General features: G+C 35.0%; 1 long non-coding RNA gene across 4 annotated transcripts in view; it reads left to right on the top strand.

The window, feature by feature from the left end:
* The window catches only part of LOC123793334 (uncharacterized), a 500,602-nt gene that overhangs the window by 4,524 nt on the left and 475,519 nt on the right, over window positions 1-20,559 (top strand). For all 4 annotated transcript variants that reach the window (XR_015726465.1, XR_015726466.1, XR_006779913.2 and 1 more), the window contains exon 2: window positions 12,336-12,437. This is a non-coding gene — a long non-coding RNA (uncharacterized LOC123793334). The remainder of the gene's footprint in view (window positions 1-12,335; window positions 12,438-20,559) is intronic.

The raw sequence follows: 20,559 nt of genomic DNA, 5'->3' as shown, positions 1-20,559 counted from the left end.
ACCCTGGCTGGGAACCTCAAGCAGAAAAAGGACATTAACGGAAAACTAGTGATACCTGAATAAAGTGTGAAATTCAGTTAATGTGCCAATGTTGGCTTCTTAGTTGTGACAGATGTATATGGTATTGTAAGATGTTAACAGTAGGGGAAATTGGATGAGGGATACTCCTGTGTACCATTTTTTCAACTTTTCTGTAAACCTTAAACTATTTTAAAAATAAAGCTTAATAAAAAAGCAATCATAACTTTATAGTCATTTATTTTTGTTTTTAAGACAAGTTGTGCTTTAGTGATGGTTTCTATATACTGTTAGTGTGAAATTTGTGGCTGAGATGGTGATATTTCTCAATTTGTAGGCATTTGAGATGAAACCTAATGAATTTAACCACTGTTTAAGCCAAATCTTTGAGACTTAGAATACTCAGTAGACATTATGTGGTAATATATAGAATTAAAAAATTTATTGTAAGTAAAGGTTGATTTAAGGATTTTTAAGGTAGAATGCAAGGTAAGTTTTTAGAACTCATTAAATGATGGTGGGGCAATGCTTTGGTCTGCATTTGATACACTAAATGAAGCAGTTCATTATAGAATATTCATTCTTCAACTATGCTACTTCTCCCTACACTATTTCCTTTTTTCTTTCGTGGTTTTAGTATAGGAACTATAGTAATCATCAGAGAAGCAAAATTAACACAACTGCACATCTCTCATGAATGTTGAAATGAGTGGGAGAAAAATATCAGAAAATGGCCTGTGGACATATTTTCATCTTAAGATACTAAGCTTGCAGCTGGTTTGTACTAGCAATGTGATAGTGCTAAGAAAATTGTAATAAAGCTACAGTGTCTAGAAGAGAGGATATGAGAGTTCTCCCCTATTTCTACTGGAATATCCTTTTTGGTTCTGAACACTTTGTTCAGTTAAACATCTACAAGACTCTGTCAAATGTTTATTGAGTAGACATGGCCCTTGCCTCAAAACTCCAATGGAATTGAGTAACTTATAATCAGTGGTATCACCAAATTATTCAAAATTCAAAGCCTAGGAGTCAGCTTTGATTTATCCCTATCCTTCTTTTCAATTTTTATATATTTCTGTATTAGTCAATGTATTAGTTATCTATTGCTGTGTTTCAAATTAGCCTAAGCATCATGGATTAAAATGATAAGCATTTATTATCTCACAAAATTTTTGTGGATCAGGAATCCTAGAGCAGCCTGTTTTAGTGTATCTCATGAGGTTGCAGTCAGGATATTGGCTGAAGCTGCGGGATCTTCTTCCAAGGTGGCTTGCTTACAAGCTTGGCAAGTTAATGTTAATTGTTGGCAGGAGGTCTCATCCTCAACTCTTGGATTTCCATTAGGCTGCTGAAGTGTCCTCATGATATGGCAGCTGGCTTCTCCCCAAGTGAGTGATCCAAGAGAGGAAGTACCAATGATTATATGATCTAGTCTGAGAAGTTAACATGGTATCACTTGCTAGAAGTAAGTTATTAATTCCAACTCACACAAAAAGGGAGAGAAATTAAACATCTCTTAAAGGGAATATAAAAATTTGTTGACACTAGTTAAAACTGCCACAGTAAGAATGGGTGAGGTTGTGTTGCAGTTACAAACAATCTAAAATCTTTGCTGCCTAAAGCAACAGGTATTTCTTGTCGTGTTCTTGTCCATTTTAGAGACTCGGGCTAATGAGGCCTTCACCATTTGTAATGTTCCTAGGCGACAGAAAGGGAGATGGGAAGATAGAGAATCACATACGTATTTTTAAACGCTTCCTTCTTAAGTGAGAGTCTTCGCATTGCCTCATACTGCATGGACAAAAACAAGTTGCACGGCTACACCTAACTTCAAAAGGGTGGGGAAATGGAATCCTACTATGTGCTTAGAAGGGTAAGAATCAGAAATATCAGTGAATAGCACTCGTGATTAATGCAGTTGCCACCTTATCACTTTTTTGACAATTATTTTTAGATGTATCTTTTCCTTTCCTATTCTCTATTATCATAATCTAGGACTAATCTAAGACAACATGTCTCGAACTATCTTCTTTCTTTTCTAATTACTCCTTTCCAATCGACTGAGTATATTTTTGAAAGATTAAATTTCCTGAAATGCCATTTTCTTCAGGTTAGTCACTTGCTACAGAAATTGTAATAGCTTCCTACTGATTATCAGGTTAAATGTCTAATTTTTGGACGTATTGTAATGTTACACTTAGCATGCTCATTCCTAGTTTTGTTCATGCTATTTTATACCTATATTTCCCATTTTTCCTACCCATCCATTAGGACACATCTCAGTTCTTTTTCTTTTTTTAATTTTTTTAAAAAGATTTTATTTATTTGTCAGAGAGAAAGGGAGCACAAGAAGGGGTAGCGGCAGGCAGAGGGGGAAGCAGGCTTCCCGCTGAGCAAGGATCCTGATGCAGGACTCAATCCCAGGATGCTGGGATCATCACCTGAGCTGAAGGCAGACGTTTAATGCACTGAGCCACCCAGGCATCCCCACATCTCAGTTCTAAATTATTTTTTACAGGAATCTTTCTTCTAAAACATCAGTGAATATTGGTCTCTTCCCTTTCTTGCCTTCCTTAATATTTATTCTTTGTGCCTTTGTTTTTAAAAATTGTTCATCACTAAATGTTTAATGTTCCTACCATATGGTTTTCTACTATATGCCAGGCCTTGTTCTTGGTGTTGGGGCAGGAGCAGTAAACAAAACAGACGAAGTTTCTTACTCATGGAGTTTATATTTTAGTGGTACAAAACTGACATAAATAAGAGTACTAGAGTTACATCAGAGGAGAACTACAAGGATGTTGATATCGATATTGATATATCTGGTGTAAGGTCAATCACAGCTGTCAAGGGGAGGAAGCAAGGAAAACTGGCAACTGCAAGGATGAACTGGAATTCATGAGAAGGGAGTGGAATCTGTATTGATTTCTCCCTGGTTCCAAGGGTTCAACTTTGATGAGAGAGGTGATCTGTAGGAGAAGCTGGTCCTTCGTCACAGACCCACGAGTTGCAGAAATTGAAACGGGATCTGTCAGGAGTTGAAGAAGGTACAGATCTGTCTGCAGCCCTGCGTGGACAAAATGAGCTAGCAGATTAAGTGACAACTTGCATAATCCGTAACATTGCCTCATGCCCTGAACTGACCTTCCAAGTGTGAAAGTATATGACTGCTGTTTCACTTCCAGCTACTATGCAAAATGTCTCTTGTGGCCCACGCTAACCTGAAACTATTCAGGGCAAGGAAATGGAACTATAGTACTAGCTTAGCTAAGTTAACAAAATAGAAATAAACCGCAATGAGCAAATTATATGAAAATTTAGAGTCAGTAAGTGCTATGGAGAAAAAGAAGGGGATGAGAAATGTTTGCAGTGAGGATAAGAATTACAATTTTTTAAAAAAAGCATCCAAGCAGATCTTGAAAAGGTGACATTAGGTCAAAAAGACTTGAAGAAGGTGAAGGAATAAAACATGCGGATATCTGGGAGAAGAATTTTTTTTTTTAAGGTTTATTTATTTTAGAGAGAGAGAGAACGTGAGTGGGGGAAGGGGCAGAGGGGGAGAGAGAATCTCAAGCAGACTCCATGCTGAGTGTGGAGCCAGATGTGGGGCTTGATCCCACCAGTCTAAGATCACCACTTGAGCCAAAACCAAGATTCGGACACTTAACCAACCGAGCCACAGGCGCCCCTGGAAGAAGAATATTCTAAGTATCCAGTGCTTCCTGAATGGCACCATACCTGCTGTGGTAGCCTTTTACAAGACTCCCAGTGATTGCCACATCATGTTACTCCCTTCCTTATGTAATTCCCTTCCCTTGAGTGGCAAAGTGATGAGATGTCGCTTCTGAGATTATGTTATAAAAGACTGACTTGTTTCTTGCTACCATTCCTTCTCTTGTCTTTTGGATTGCTTGCTCTCGTGAAGCAAGCTGCTATATTGGAGAGGCCTATGTGGCAAGGAACAGAGAATGGTCTCAGGCCAACATCCAGTAAGGAACAGAGGCTGTCAGACCAGTAGCCCCTGAGGAACTGAATCTTGTCAACAACCACATAAGTGAGATTGAAAGTGGATCTTGAACCATTTGAGCCTTGAGATGACCACAGCCCTAGATGTGGATTACAGTGCAGTCTGTAAGAGACACCGAAGCAGAGAATCCAGCTAAACCAGATAATATTGTTTTAAGTGAGTACATTTAGGAACAATTTGTTCTTCAGCAATTGATAACTCATATACATGACATGTTCAAGGAACAAAAATGAGACCAGTTTGGCTGGAGTGGGGTAACCAACTAGCAAGTGAAGTTAGAAAGGTAATAGATTTCTTAGGGCCATATGAATCATTAAATGATTTTTAGTTTTTTTTTTTTTTTTTTTTTTTTAGAGTGAACTTAGTAGCTTTTGGAGAGTTTTGAGTAGAGGAGGGACATGATCTGACTTAGGATTTACATTTTTTTTTTTTCTTTCTTAAAGCTCTATTGAGAAGACACACAATGTCTAGGGTAGGGTTTGAGCAGGGAAACCAGTTAGGCTAGTGTAATGATACAGATGAGAGAATGGTGATGAGAGAGAGTGTGATCCCAGATGAGGAAATAAATGATTCAGTTCTGGATATATTTTTATGATAGAGTTGATGAAATTTGATGATTGGTATAGGTCTTAAGAGATATGGATATAGAATATGAGAAAAATAGCTCAAGGTTTTTTTTTGAATATTTGCTGAGATGGGGATGACTTCAAGAGTGGGTTTTGGGGAAGTAATACTCAGGAGCACAGTTTTGTACATGCTAAGTTTGAGATATCTTTTAGACATTTGAGTAGAATTTTGGAGTATGGAATTTAATATATGAGTATGGAGTTCTGGGGAGAGGTCTGGGCTGGGAGCTATTAAAGTCTAGAAGGCACTTAAAGCCATGAGATTGGATGCTAATAACAAGGGATTAAAGGATGGATAGAAAATAGGATCAAAGACTGAGCCCTTGTGCATTCTTAACATTTATCTACTGGGAAACATAGTAGGAACCAGCAAAGGTTATTGAGAAATGAGGTAAGGAGGAGAGCAATTGGAGTGTGGTATCCTGAAAGTCAAGAAGAAAGTTTTTCAAATAAGAGAGAGTGATCAACTGTTCATGGTATAAGTAAGATAGAAGTTGAGAAATCACCATTGGATTTAGCAATATGGAGGTCATTTGGGACCTTGTTGAGAACAGCTTCATAGAGAACGGGAAGAGAATTTGAGACCATGGATTTGGGTAACCCATTTGCAGAGTTATGCTAGAAAAAGGAAGAGAAACGGAGCAGTATCTGGAAAGGGATGTGGGATCAAGAGTGGATTATTACTATTTTTTTTTTTTTTCTGGAGATGTCACAATCCCAGATTTCAAGATATACTACAAAGCTATAGTAATCAAAACAGTATGGTGCTTGCACAAAAAGAGACACATAGATCAATAGGACAGAACAGAGTTCAGAAATAAACTCACACTTTTATGGTCAATTAATCTTAGACAAAGGAGGCAAGATGTACAATGGGAAAAAGACAGTCTGTTCCGTAAATGGTGCTGGGAATACTGGATTTCTTTCTTATACCATACAAAAAATAAATTCAAAATGGATTAAAGACCTAAATGTGAGACCTGAAACCATAAAACTCCTAGAAGAAAACATAGACAGTGATTCCTTTGACCATAGAAACACTTTTCTAAATTTGTCTCCTCAGGCAAGGGCGACAAAAAAAATTAAAGTATTGGAACTATACCAAAATAAAAAGGTTTTGCACAGTGAAGGAAACCACCAACAAAACAAAAGGCAACCTACTGAATAGGAAAAGGTATTTGCAAATGATATATCTGAATAGGGGTAAATATCCAAAATATATAAAGAATTTATACAATTCAATGCCAAAAAAACCAAGTAATCCCATAAAAAATGGGCAGAGGACCTGAATAGACATTTGTCCAAAGAAGACAGACAGATGGCCAACAGACACATGAAAAGATGCTCAACATCACTAGTCATCAGAGAAATGCAAATTAAAGCCACACCTCACACCTGTCAGAATGGCTAAAATTAAAAAAAAAAAAAACGCAAGACATAACAAGCGTTGGTGAGGATTGGAGAAAAAGGAACACTCGTGCACTGTTGTTGGGAAGGCAAATTGGTTCAGCCACTGTGGAAAACAGTATGGAAATACCTCAAAAAATTAAAAATAGAATTACCTTATGATCTAGTAATTCCACTACTGGGCATTAACCCATAGGAAATAAAAACACTAATTCAAAAAGATAATATGCACCCCTGTTGATTGCAATATTATTTACAACAGTTAAAATATGAAAACCAACTGCCAAGTGTTCATCAATAGATGAATGGATAAAGAAGAGGTGGTATATATATATATATATATATATATATATATATATATATATATATATATATATATATATACAATGGAGTGTTACTTAGCCATAAAAGAATGAAATCCTGCCATTATCAACAACGTGGGTGGATCTAGAGAGTATAATCCTAAGTGTAATGACTCAGACAGAGCAAGACAAAAACTGTATGATTTCACTCATATATGGAGTTTAAGAAACAAAACAAGCAGACAAAGAGACAAACCAAGAAACAGACTCTTAAAAGTGGAAAACAAACTGGTAGTTGCCAGATGGGACATTGGTGGGGGGGATGGGTGAAATAAATAAAGGGGATTAAGAGTACATTTATCTTGATGAGTACTGAGAAAGGTATAGAATTGTTTAATCCTATTGTACACCTGAAACTAATATAACACTGTTAATTATACTTGAATTTTAAAGGAAAGAGACTAGTGGGTTATTTCTTGAGCATAGGAGAAAGTAAAGCATATTTGTATTCTGACGGGAAAGATCCAGTGGAAATGGAAAATTGGTGGTGTAGGAGAGATTTGGTGAACTTCTTGCAATTGCTTGTGGAATCTTATGCATAAAGTAGGATTTGGCCTAAGATGGTGGTTCAAGCAGTTCATTTACAGAAACAGGAGCATATGGGCATAGATGCTAGTAGGTGAATGATGTGGTGGTGTTAACTTTTGAATATTCTTTTTTAATATCTCTACAGTAATAGAAGGTAAGGTCATCAACTGAGAAGTTGGGGGGAGGGAGTGTTGGATATTTGAGGAGAGAGGAGAAGGTATAGTTAGGAGACAGTGTGAGTAGACTAGAAAATGTAGGATTCCTGGGCCACATTCAGGAGCCACTTGAGTTCTCATAATGAATTTAAGCTCATTTAAGTTAAAATATTAGCATGATTGTATATTTTCTCCACACCAAGCTTGCCTGCATAGGTATTGGTGTAAAGCTGACAAAGAGTTGGAACTAACTAAGGTTGAGGTTTGCCAAGAAAGTAAACAAGGTGAGTGGTGGAAAGGGGAATGTATGCAGGGAGTGATCATACTGATTTGCCATGTAATTTAAACTAGATAAGGAGTCATGATAACACATTAGAATAGTGCGGGACACTGAAAATGTGAGATTAATGAATTTTGAGGTAATGGTGGGTCAAAGGAATTTTGGAGCTTGGGTACTAGAGTAAATGACTCCGTGAAACATCTATAACGTATATTTATTGAGAAGTTTAGCAAGCAACATACTGAGCCCTTTATTGTTTAACATGACAAGTTGTGGAGTTGCCCAGTTCTCTGATGTTAAATTGGCCTTCATCACCTCAAGAGTGATTGCTTGGCTTGGTTGTAGAAATGCACATGTCAGTGAGAAGATGTTGTATGCGTATTTCATTAAATATTTAAAATCTCAAAGCCCAACTTTTTCTTTCTTCCCTTCTCAGGTGGCTTGTGATCCTTGATCTTTGGTTTAAGCTATTTACTAATGAGGCCTTTTTTGGGGGGCTTGCATGCATTTATACAAAAGATGATTTATGTAATAATATAGCAATATAGTACATTAAAATGGAAGGTCATTACTGTTTTAGAATATAAACTATATAAAATATCTAATGCAAGCTATACTACACATATTAAAGCAATTTGAAAATTTAGTAATCACTTGCTAAAATTCTTTTTCTTTTTCTTTATTTTCTCCTATAATACACTTCATAGATGTTTCATGAGGTCAAACAGTTAGTTTAGTACTTAGACCCCCATTTCTTTTCAAAGATTTTATGTATTTATTAGAGAGGAAGACAGAGAGAGAGAGAAAGAGCAAGTGTACACGAGCAGGGGAATAAGCAGAGAGAGAGGGAGAGAAAGAAACTCTGAGCTGAGTGTAGAGCCCAATGTGGGGCTTGATCTCACGACCCTGAGATCATGACCTGATCCGAAATCAAGAGTCAGATGCTTCACCGACTGAGCCACCCAGGCACTCCTCAGACCCAAAATTTTTATGATCCATCATCCATAATAATCATAAATTATAAATATAAATTATTATAAATAATTATAAATATCTATGTTAGTGAAAAGATAAGCTTATGTTTATATAAACTTAACGGAATGAAAATTTTAAGAAGCAACCAATATTTATAAGGTGCCACTAGGTGGCTCTATTAGCCTATTATTTAGATCTGTGTTTAAAACCCTAGAAGGTTTTAACTTAAGCACATTCATTTATTATTGTGCATGAATGTATAAGTGAATGTGTAGCTTATAGCATAAAAATGTCATCATATACAATGGGTCTACCAAGCTACCCTCTGGACTCCAGTTTTATACAATATTCGTAGTAAATATTGAAAACTTAGATTCTACTAGAAAGGAACAACTTTCCCCTAGATATAGGTTCTAAGAATATGATTGAACTCCGCAGACCTTTCTTTATACTTGAACTTGATGTATAAGTTTTTAAAAATACTAAACTTATCTGGTAAAGATTTAATTCATTTCCTATTGTCTGAAGTATTTAAGTTTATACATATTTTAATGTGGAGTGTATCGAAGTAGACAGTGATTTTGTTGGAGGAATAAAATATTTCTGCCCACTCTACCTACCAGAGGACAAGCATATAATCATATTAATCTTAGCTACAGCAGTACTTGGTTCATGGTACATGCTCAATGAATGTTTGTTGAATGAGGAAGCTGGCATGATAAAAGTGAAAAAAAATTTCTGGGAAATTATACACAGTGTTCAAAAGGAAAAATGAATTATAAGTTTGTATTTTAAAACAAAAACAAAAAATGTTTTTTTGGCCCTGGGTACAGGACCTTACCTCTGTCTTTGCCAAAAACTTTTAATTGAGGTCCCCCTCCCCCCATATGGGGATATATTTTAAATCTTGCAATGGAAATCATTTCACAGAGGAAATTTTATGACAAACTTTGAAACTGATCCTTATAAGTCAGTATTTGTAATTGTAATAGATCTTCACTGTCTTCACAATCTTGGTATTAGAAGTTTATATTCTTCATTAGATAGGACTATAGTAATGAATTTCTATTTGATTCTCAAACAAATGGCAAGACTTGTATAATTCTCTCTGAAAAATTTTAATTTGAGCTGAATCTAGGAAAATTTTAACATTCCTGTTTTAAAAAGTAAAATCCTTAAACTATAAAACATTGATATAAGAAATTGAAGATAACACAAATGGAAGATATTCCATGCTTGTGAATTGGGAGAACCAATATTATTAAAATATCCATTCTACTGAAAGCAGTCTACAGATTTAATACAATCCCTATCAAAATACTAACAGCATTTTTCACAGAACTAGAACAAATATCGTAAAATTTGTATGGAACCACAAAAGACTTCACATAGCCAAAGTAATCTTGAAAAAGATGAACAAAACTGGAGTTATCACAATCCCAGATTTCAAGATATCCTATGGAGCTGTAGTAATCAAATCAGTATGGTGCTGACCAAAAAAACAGAAACATAGATCAATGGAGAAGAATAGAGTGTCCAGGAATAAACCCAGGCTTTTATGGTCAAGTAATCTGTGACAAAGGAGGCATGAATATGCAATGGGAAAAAGACAGTCTTTTCAGTAAATGGTATTGGGAAATCTGGACAGCTACATGCAAAAGAAAAAAGCTAGACCACTTTCTTACATCAGGCACAAAGATAAACTCAAAATAAATAAAAGACCTAAATGTGAGACCTGAAACCAAAAAACTCCTAGAAGAAAACAGACAGTAATTTCTTTGACATTGGACATAGAAACACTTTTCTAGATATGTCTCTTCAGACAAGGGCAACAAAAGCAAAACTAAAGTATTGGGACTATACCAAATTAAAATGCTTTTGCACAGTGAAGGAAACCATCAATAAAACAAAAAGGCAACCTACTGAATGGGAAAAGATATTTGCAAATGATATATCTGAGTAGGGATAAATATCCAAAATATATAAGGAACTTACACAACTCAACATCAAAAAATAATCTCATAAAAAATGAGCAGAGGACCTGAATAGACATTTGTCCAAAGAAGACAGACAGATGGCCAATAGACACATGAAAAGATGCTCAACATCACTAATCATCAGGGAAATGCAAATTAAAGCCACAATGATATATCCCCTCACACCTGTCAGAATGGCTAAAATAAAAAAATGCAAGAAATAGCAAATGTTGGTGGGGATGTGGAGAAAAAGGAACACTCATGCAGTGTTGTTGGGAAGGCAAATTGGTGCAGCCACTGTGGAAAACAGTATGGAAGTTCCTCAAAAAATTAAAAATAGAATTACCATATGATCTAGTAATTCCACTACTGGGCATTAACCCATAGGAAATAGAAACACTAATTCAAAAAGACATGTGCACCCCTGTGTTTACTGTAGCATTATTTACAATAGCTAAAAATATGAATGAATGGATAAAGAAGATTATATATAATGGAGTGTTATTCAGCCATAAAAGAATGAAATCTTGCCATTATCAACAACATGGGTGGATCTAGAGGGTATAATACTGAGTGCAAGGAGTCAGAGCAAGACAAAAACTGTATGATTTCACTCATATGTGGAATTTAAGAAACAAATGAAAAAAAGAGACAATAATCCAGACTCTTAACTGTAGAGAACAAACTGATGGTTCCTGGAGGGGAGGTTGTTGGGAGAATGGTGAAAAAGGTGAAAGGTGGTGTGTGATATACATCTCTATATATATATCTATATATATATCTATAGATATATCTATATGGTGAAATAAAAGACTTAAGATGATAAGAGTACTCAAAGTAACAGATATTTTAGTAGTTATTTTAAAATTCTGAATAAATTTATAGACAACTAAGTAGAATTAGAACCAGAGAAATGACTTTTATATTTGTCTAATTTAAAGCCCATTTATTTATATAATAATTTATGTAAATGGAAATGGGCAGTATGTCTTAGAAATCAGAAGAATTCTGAAAGAAATCTTGGAATTCAGTAAATTTGATAAAAGCAGTAAGAATTTTTGAACACTCATCATTCTCTAGGGCACTTTGAATGTCATTGGAGCAAAGACCCAAATAAATTGCAGGAGTTAGCCTTGTGGACATTTGAGGAAATGTCAGTACAAAGGCTTTAAAAGAGTCAGCAAAGAAGTCAGTGCAACTGAATGAGAGACGGGGAAGAAGAACTGAGGTCATAAAGGCAGTGGATGTCAGGTCATGTAAGTCATACTCTGACCGGAAAGGAGGGCTATTACAGGATTTTTAATAGAAGATTGCTCTGACTTACTTTGTAAGAAGGTTACTTTTGGATGTTGAGTGACAGTAGATTGTCAGGCACAGGGATGGAAGCGGGGAAGATACCCAAGATAAAGATGATGTTATCTCAGAACAGGGGGGTGGCAGTGGAGTTGCTGAGAAGTGGTAGGTTTTGGATAGACTTGAAGATAGAGCCGCTAGGATTCCTTGACAGAGTGAAGGTGGGATGTGTTAATCAAGAGAGTGACTATCCTCTTTAGAGATTCCACCAGCTCTCCAGGCAGTATTATACAAGGGCATGACTCTTAGGTTGTGCCCACCACAGGATGGAACAGATTACTTTGGAGGTGGGTCAAAGTCTGCAGATGTGTTCCTTCTGTAGATTCAAGCCTACTACGTCACTATGCACGTCCCCAGCTCTTCTTAACCAAGGCTGTGTCTATCAATCTATCAATAATCTCAGCCCTAACTGTTGCCTCTTTTTCCATGAGTCTCCATTGTTGCTAATTGAACCTGGGATGTAATGCTTATATAGTGGGTATGAATTCCATGATCTGCAACCTGTGCAGAATGTAGTTTTCAGTAACTGTCCCCATTCAAGATATATTTCATCTCTAGGAACTTTTAAGTCTATTTTAGGAAAGCCCAGTTAAATTTAGGATTCTTTTCTCCCTTTCTTCCCAAGGTGGTCATGACAATGAACATGAAGTAAGAGGGTGACATCTGGGCCTCAGCTGTCATCTGTCCTGTGCTGGCATTGGGTGAACCTTCTCAAGTTCCATCTTTGGTAAGTGGCATCTAGCTTCCATGGTCTGGGTTCCTCTCATGCCCTACAGTCATCAGTCTGGGGAGGTCACTAGGTGTCCTCCTGGTTCTAGCTGCCCAGTCTCTTTGGATCTAAAAGGCCTGTTAGTGATTTCTGCAGTTTCCATAGAGACTGGGTACTTTTATGTTCCTGTGCCACTGTGGAGCCATCCTAGGTCATACATGCTTAGAACACCATGTGCTATTTTAACTAGTTTGCTCCCACACCATTGGTGAGCAGAGCACATAGAGGAGTTTGCTGCTTTGAGAGTTTTAGATGGAAAGTACGGCACAGCTTTCTTTACTCTTGGATCCTCAGATCTCTCATCCTTTCATTTTCAAAACTCACTTTGGCGGCAAGGAGAAGGGCAGGGGGAGAAGAAACTCATTCTCATGTATACTCTCTTTTTTCCCTTTCCAATATTTTTAAATTTCCAGCCAGACAACTTCAGTCTGGGAGTGGAATGGGAAGGTGATAGGTGGTGTAGTCTGGCTTTCCATCTAGTCTGTTGTTTATGGTGTAAGTCTTGGCTTTTGGTAATTCAATTACTTCCAACTCCTATGCCAGCAGCTCTCACACATTTTGGTGTGAGGATCCCTTTACATTTTAAAAAATTATTGAGGACTCCAAATGGTTTTTGTTTATAAGGGTTATATCTATCAATATTTACTGTATTAGAAATTTAAATCGAGGAATTAAAAAGTGTCAATTAATTTAAAAGTAACAAGAACAAACCTATAAGATCGTAGTTTTAATGAAAAATAACTGTTTTCCAAAACAAAAAACAATAGTGAGTGGCATTGTGTTACATTTTTGCAAATCTCTTTAATGGTTAGCTTGATAGAAGACAGTGGGATGCTATTTGTTTTTGCATTCAATCTATTTCGATATGTTGTTTTTGTTGAAGTATGTGAAGAAAATCTGACCTTACGCAAATACATCCTTGGGAAAGGGAACTGTATATTTATAGCCTTTTCAGATTATTGTGGATATTTTTCTTTGATACTACACTAAACCTTGATAGGTGACATTTTCTTAAAAGATATTTGTGATGTAGAATTTTCAACCAACTCAGTAAACTTTTCACATTCTGCTACACTTATAACTATTAGTTTGTCTTACCTTAAGAATTGAACTTTTACTGTTATAATGACGTACCATGTATAGTGATTCTGTAGCCTCATGCATACATAGGTCATTTGGAAAATATTGGTCCAATGAGTTATGCAGATCTTCCAAATGTTAATACATTTCATTATATAATATTAGAAAATAATATTTGTTAATATCACCATCAATCTTATCAGAAAAAGTATTTAAATATTAGTTTGCTGTTAACTTCTTAGTAGCAGATACAAGTTCTACAAACTTCTAATTTTCACTTGAAAGCTCAAATTTTATCATTGGCAATAAATACAGTCATTTGTTTTTCTTGAAGTGACAGGCTCACTTTGTTCATTTCCAAAAAAAATCTTTGCCAGTTCCTGAAGTCTGTATAACCATAGTTGTCTGTCAGTCATTTTTTCAAGTAAAGATGATGCTCCACAAATACAGTAGCTAGTTTTTTTTTAGTTTAGATATGTTGAATAAAAATAAGAAAAAAACAAAGTATCTAGCTCAATTTGCAACTCAGTTGCTCAAGTACTTTTGCCTGAGACAACTCTCTCCTTTAGTCTGTGGCAGAAGTGCTCTAGGCATACTTCACATTTTGTCACAGCAAGTATTAAAAAGACGGGTACTCAAGGTTGAAATTTAATATTAATAATTCTTACTTCTTCATCAAGGGCGTTCTTAAGTGCAGCTGACTTTTTTTTTCCTTTCTAATGAGTGTGTGTGTGATGGTGAGGAATACAATGACTGTTAGTACAGATTGATGTCCCTTACCTTGATTTGTGTTAAAGCACCAGCAGTTTTATCCTTTATTGCTATTACAAAATTAGGGAAAAACCAATACAATGACAGGGATATAATAAATTAGTATTATTATAAAATATTTTGACCTTGCAGACCCCCTGAAGGGTACTTGGCTTAGCCAGAAGTTCACAGACTACACTTTTAGAACCTCTGCACAAATGTACTAAGTAAGGCTATGCCTCAGGACAGAGGTCTTACCTTTTGTTAATCTGGATAGTATCAGTATCTGATATGCTGAAGTCAGCTGCTGCTTAGATCTCTTCCTCTGTTAGCCTTTTTAAAAAAAAATGATAGATTATTGCTGTTGTGATAAAAATAGCACATGTACTTGGAAATAAAAATTCGAATATTTCTCCCTCGTCCCATAATCTAGTCCCACTTATTAAAAGTAATTCCCTTTACTTTTTCTGTTCAAGTTGTGTTATTTCCATAATTCTCTTTTATCTTAATTTCTTGGTTTGTGAACTTTAAGCAATATCTGTTGGCTTCCCACTGAAGGATTGGACATTTAGCTCATTTATTTTATTCTTCTCATTTATACTTTCTTTTTTTTTTTAAAGATTTATTTCCTTATTTGAGAGAGAGAGCACGCGAGTGGGGGAAAGGGCAGAGGGAGAGGGAGAAGCAGACTCCCTGCTGAGTGGGGAGCCCAATGTAGGGCTGGATCCCAGGACCCTGGAATCATGACCTGAGCCAAAGGGAGATACTTAACCAACTGAGCCACCCAGGCACCCCCTTCTCATTTATACTCTTGTTCATTCTCCTTATTTTTGAGCATATATTCATATTTTTATTTTGTTTCTAAGCTCTTTTTATTATGTTTGTGGCTTTAAATAATATATTTAAACAGATTTCTGCTGAACTTACCACAGGCCACAAGCAAACCAGAGTGTTCTCTGAAGAGAAGTGAGGAGGGACAGGTTGAGCTACTTAGGCCCAGTTTCTGCTTGCACCTTGACTACCTAGACAATTCATGGCTCCTGCCTGGTGGCAGGATATGTGAGAGGGAGAGTCAAATGTTACCATAACTGATGATAAAGCAAGGAGAAAATGGGTTTACAGTGATCACATTTGACTTCTTCCATTAACAACTGGAGAAATTGAGGCCCCAAACAGAAAGGTGACCTATCCAATGATATTTAGTTAAGAATAGATATTGGACTACAGTCTGCTCTATCCTCATGGCTACTCTGGTTGTACTGACGACATCCCTGTAATAAATTGGGGATAGAAACAATATGGTTTTGTCAAGTTGGTCCTAGATGGGAGCAAGAATTTCTCAATATTATATTTTCATAGCCTTATGTTATTTTTTTAAGTTATAATCTTTAACTTCTTAAAAGTTTGTGAACATATTCATTTGTATGTGAAGTAGATTTTGTTTTCTGATAGTAGGTTTTGTGGACTTTTAAATGTTGTGTTTGTTTTCATAATTATTAAACTTCTTATGGTGATTTGTGATCAGTGATTATGACCTGTTGAAACCTGTCTATAAGAGTTCTCTATACATTCACTGCTCTTAACAAAATTCATAAAGAATTTATTCACTTATTTTTTATTTATATATATATTTTTAATATATATTTATATGTTATATAAATATATGTTTATATTTTAATATATATTTATATTCACTTATATTTTATTTTTATATTTTATTTATATTTATATTTATTTATAACCTGATGATGGTTAGCATTTTTTATCAATAAAGTACATTTAAATTAAGGTAAAAATAAAATTAAAAAAAAGTTGTGTTTGCTTTGAAGGACATAAATTAAGTTCTGAAAAGATACATTACAACCGTAGGAGTATATAATGTTTTGAGCTTGCATTTCTGTTTAAAGTGGTTGAAACTAAAACAAAACAAAACAAAACAAAACCAGACTCAGAGTATTATTTACCAAATAGAGAAAAGACGACCAATCTTCTTTGGTCCAACTGTATAAATTATGTGTAATATTTAAGAGCAGGATCTGGTTTCCATTTTAGTTATTGATTTGAAATAGAGCATTTTGGCATCAGATATGTAGACAGCAGGCATTTCCTGTACTTAATTTATTCCCTCATAACCAAGAAGCAGCTTGATATAGACAGTTTTATGTAAGGTTTGTCACAGATCCTGTGTACTTTGGAAGTGTTTCACATTTCATTAAGTTTAATTCAGTTTTCTGTATGATAAAATGTGGGTAAATACATTCTTCCTAACAATATCTTGGAGACTTTATGCTGCGGGTAATAAATTTGTAAAATTTGCTTTTACTTCCTTGAAAGGGATTGCTAGGCAAATAAGATATTTGCCTAAATCTGGCAAGTAAATGTCTTTCTTAAATACTTATTGACACTAGTCATGATTCCTGTCTCTAAAAGATGCCCTAAAGGGGATGGTGAAAATATAGCAAGTTCCAGTTTTCATGATTTACTAGTCTTTGTATTTATAACTTTTGGGCATAGGCTGAGAAATTATAGAAACTCACAGGTTAAGATTGATAAAGCATTAATGGAAGAAGGCACAAGGGGAGGTTAAAAATAAATTTCATATAATAAAAAATAAGTGAATAAATTCTTTGTGACTTTTGTTAAGAGCAATGAATGTATAGAGAGCTCATAGACAGTTTCGTGAGGACAATAAATGGCAAGAACTAGTAGTGGCAATGGGTGGTGGGACATGGCCCCAAAATTCTGTTAGGTCCGCTTGACCATATGTGTGTGGCATACTCAAGGTAGAGTCTAGGTTTTCCTGGGAATGGAGTAAATGTCCCGCTGTCTTGGCTTGACCAAGACATGGCTTGACCTTATAAATTTAGTCTGCTCACAGTAAGTGAAGAGAAGGTAGACATTTCTAGCCAACACAAATAATTTCTTAAGGATTATCCACCACAAGTATTCATTGCTCTTTCCATGATTGCCAGCTTTTTGGAGATGGTGGTATGTGTGCTTGGGGTGGGATAGGCAGGAAGAAGGCAGCAGCTATGTTGTAGGTGGTAACCAAGCAGAGTCAGCTTTGGCAGAATAGAATTCAGTGATAGAGTGTAATTTGAAATTAGAGAAATTCCTTCATACCAAACGTATGAGCAGTTCAGTGCCTCCCCATTAGTTAGAGACTTTGGGTTAAAACATATCTCTTGGAAATTGCAGTACTGATATCTCTGAAAAGTATATTATAAGTCGTTATAAGCCACTACTGTTGATGCGGTTGGTTTATTAACTGTCAGTTGGTCCTGGAGTAGACAGAACATAGGATGACATGTTTAGAGAGAAAATGACATATTTAGGTCCGGTGTATTCCATACTGGAGAACTGTGTGTGTGGGAGACAAACCCGTGGGGAAATCAAATGGCGCATGTAGGCAGGGGTGAGGGGGGCATTGCAACATGAGAAAAATCTGATTTCTAGAAAAAAAAGTAGCTGGAATAGAGAAAAAAAGTTTGTGGAAGGTGTGGCTAAATGGCTAACTCCACCCACATTTTATTTTTGTTTTTTGGGGGACAGAGATTGTTTTGATAGGTTTTTAATAAAAGAGAGATTAGCTAACACTTTTTAAAAGTTTAAAGAAAGGAGCCCATTTGTAGGAAGCAGAACAGAGTACTGGGAGTAAGAAACACTGTAATTATTCGGGTTAAGTAACAGCTGTGTGTTTCTCTTATTCTCTTACTGTAGGATCCCATAGTGACCCTAGGAGTTGCTTCATATCTATTAGAACTAAAAAAAATTGCTAATATTGATTAGAAGGATCTGTGAAGAGTTATATTGTTAAAAATAAACTTACTTATTTCCTAGTTGGAAGTTTTCCATGCATCTCTCCATTTTGAGTTATATTAGTGGTATCTGTGTTCTATAACCACCTCCCACTCTGTCCCAGGCAAACACAAACAATCAAATATCTACTTATCACCTAAAATCACCAGGCCCAAACTCTTCATTTTTTTTAATCACAGTTTATTGTTGTACATATGAGGTACCATGCTACTATCAGAATTATATTTAGGTTTTTTATTTTAAAAAACTCAGAGAAAAAATGTTTCCAGTAATTTTCATTCAATGTGAATGACAAGAATATCATAGCTATAAACATTGAAATAACCATTTCATTTCTTCCTGAGGAAGTTCCAATTTTAAGCAATGAAAAAGGAATTCTATACAAAGCTAGTTTTAAATCACATTAGCTCTCATTCTTTTCTCATATGTATTTATGTTACATTTAGAATATCTTAATAACCAGCTGGAGTATTTAATGTGGAAAGTATGTATGTCCTCTAGAATTTGATGTTACCTCCAAGATACATTGAGTGGTTGAAAATCCGTTCAAAGGTTTGCTACTATAGATAGCATAATGCCTGTCCTCTGAATGAGTAAATTTTGGTATGACCTTTTCCTTTTTCTTTCATTATACAAGCATCCAGTATGTTTTTTAACTTTTATCTTAAAGGGTAGGCTGTTCACTTGACTCAGTTTACCTGGACAAAACTGTGTCATGAGCAGCTTTGTTTAGAAATTTAAATGCACATCCCGTCATTAAAACACAAATGTATCAGTTTTTCTTTTTCTTTCTTTCTTTCTTTCTTTCTTTCTTTCTTTCTTTCTTTCTTTCTTTCTTTTTTTTTTTTTTTATCAGTGGAAGTGTTGTCAAAATAAAAACATGATATTGTATGTAACTGCTGGGCCTTATTCTCATTATGTGTACCCCTCTTAAGCCAGTTTTCTTAAATTAGCGGAGATGAAAGATTACATTCATTTTCCTACCGTGCTGGGCAAGTGCTGCTTTAAAAAAGGCCACAGTAAGCATGAAGATTGAGTTTACCATATTGGTCCAAATGACTTTGATTTTGCTTTTATAGTAGGGGTCTTAAAAACCTGTTCTTTCTCCAGTTCTTTTGGGTATTAGCTTGTTTGTTTAAAACTTAGTGTATTATTTGGGTACATACAACTTTAAAAAAATATTTAATAATTATAATGTAATTTAAAAAATTTATAGTAAGTGGAAGGATCTCCAAAGTCGTTTTCTAATTAGTGAATAATTGATGGAGTAGTTTCACACATTATAATGACAAAGAAAAAATATTTGGGCTATAGCTTTTTCTTGCATATCTTTTTTCTCCTGATCATACTTTCAATAACATTTTATAGCAGCTTATGTAATCATAGCAGGGACTTTACTACTAAATTTTTTTATGTGTATAGTGAATTTAAAAATTAAGTAAATGCAAGCATAGGACAATAAATATGATTCTTTTCTTTTTTGAATACTTTATTAATCATATGATCAATTAAAATTTAAGTTAAGGAATCATGTCTGGCTCATCTTTGACCTCCCTCCAATTAATTTGGTAGATAATCCTTATATTGAACTATGTTTTATTGTCTTCCACAAGAGAATATACAAAATATTCTAAAGAAAATGGGATGTGGCCCTGGCTTATTTTCTTCTGCCTTATATTAAAAGTATCATGGGAAATAGGAGATTAAAAATCATATATCAATTTTTTTTTTATAAATCTCTACATTATACAATTTCATTTTGAACTATCTGGAAAAATGTGGTTTTTCTATAATTTAGATATGAATAACATAACATATCATCTAGAGACACTGTGCTTAGTTTTCATTTAATAGGTCTTGTTCTTGAGAAAATTTAAAAAAAGTTGTTTACTTTTAAAAGTCAGTATGTTTCTGGAGATGACACATACCTCACATTCTATGCAAGTGTTTCTGTAGAACCAGTGAGGACTGTTGGATAGCTTTGTAGCTCTCAAAAAGAGGATATAAATTGTCAATGATATATCTTCAGACTCCTACAATTTCTCCCTTTTAGAGGATTTAGTAAGTACACTTTACATTACCATTTACCGTTTTAGTATACTCAGCGTGTTTCCATGTACCATATCTCAGTATAACAATTACATTACAACAGAGGTTAGTAATTTTTACATAAATGCAGTAGAGTATGTGTATGAAAAATCACTTTTTTTTTGATATAGCACTTACCTTTTTATTTTGATGCAGGTAAACCTCATATATAACTTTTTCACTCTCTGATCTAGCACAAATTGTAATTTACAATTCTTTCTAAATATTCAGTGGATTTATATCTTGGCAAGCATTTTCATGGGTATTATGCCTTTGGCATTTTATGCTACATTGTGATGTTTATTTTGCTTCTTGTTTTGTAGGACACTTATAGAATCAAAGA

This window comes from Ursus americanus, chromosome 13, assembly GCF_024610735.1.
Source record: "Ursus americanus isolate L20-20 chromosome 13, mUrsAme1.1.p, whole genome shotgun sequence".
Classification (NCBI taxonomy): domain Eukaryota; kingdom Metazoa; phylum Chordata; class Mammalia; order Carnivora; family Ursidae; genus Ursus; species Ursus americanus.
This window is presented reverse-complemented; position numbering and strand designations above follow the sequence as displayed.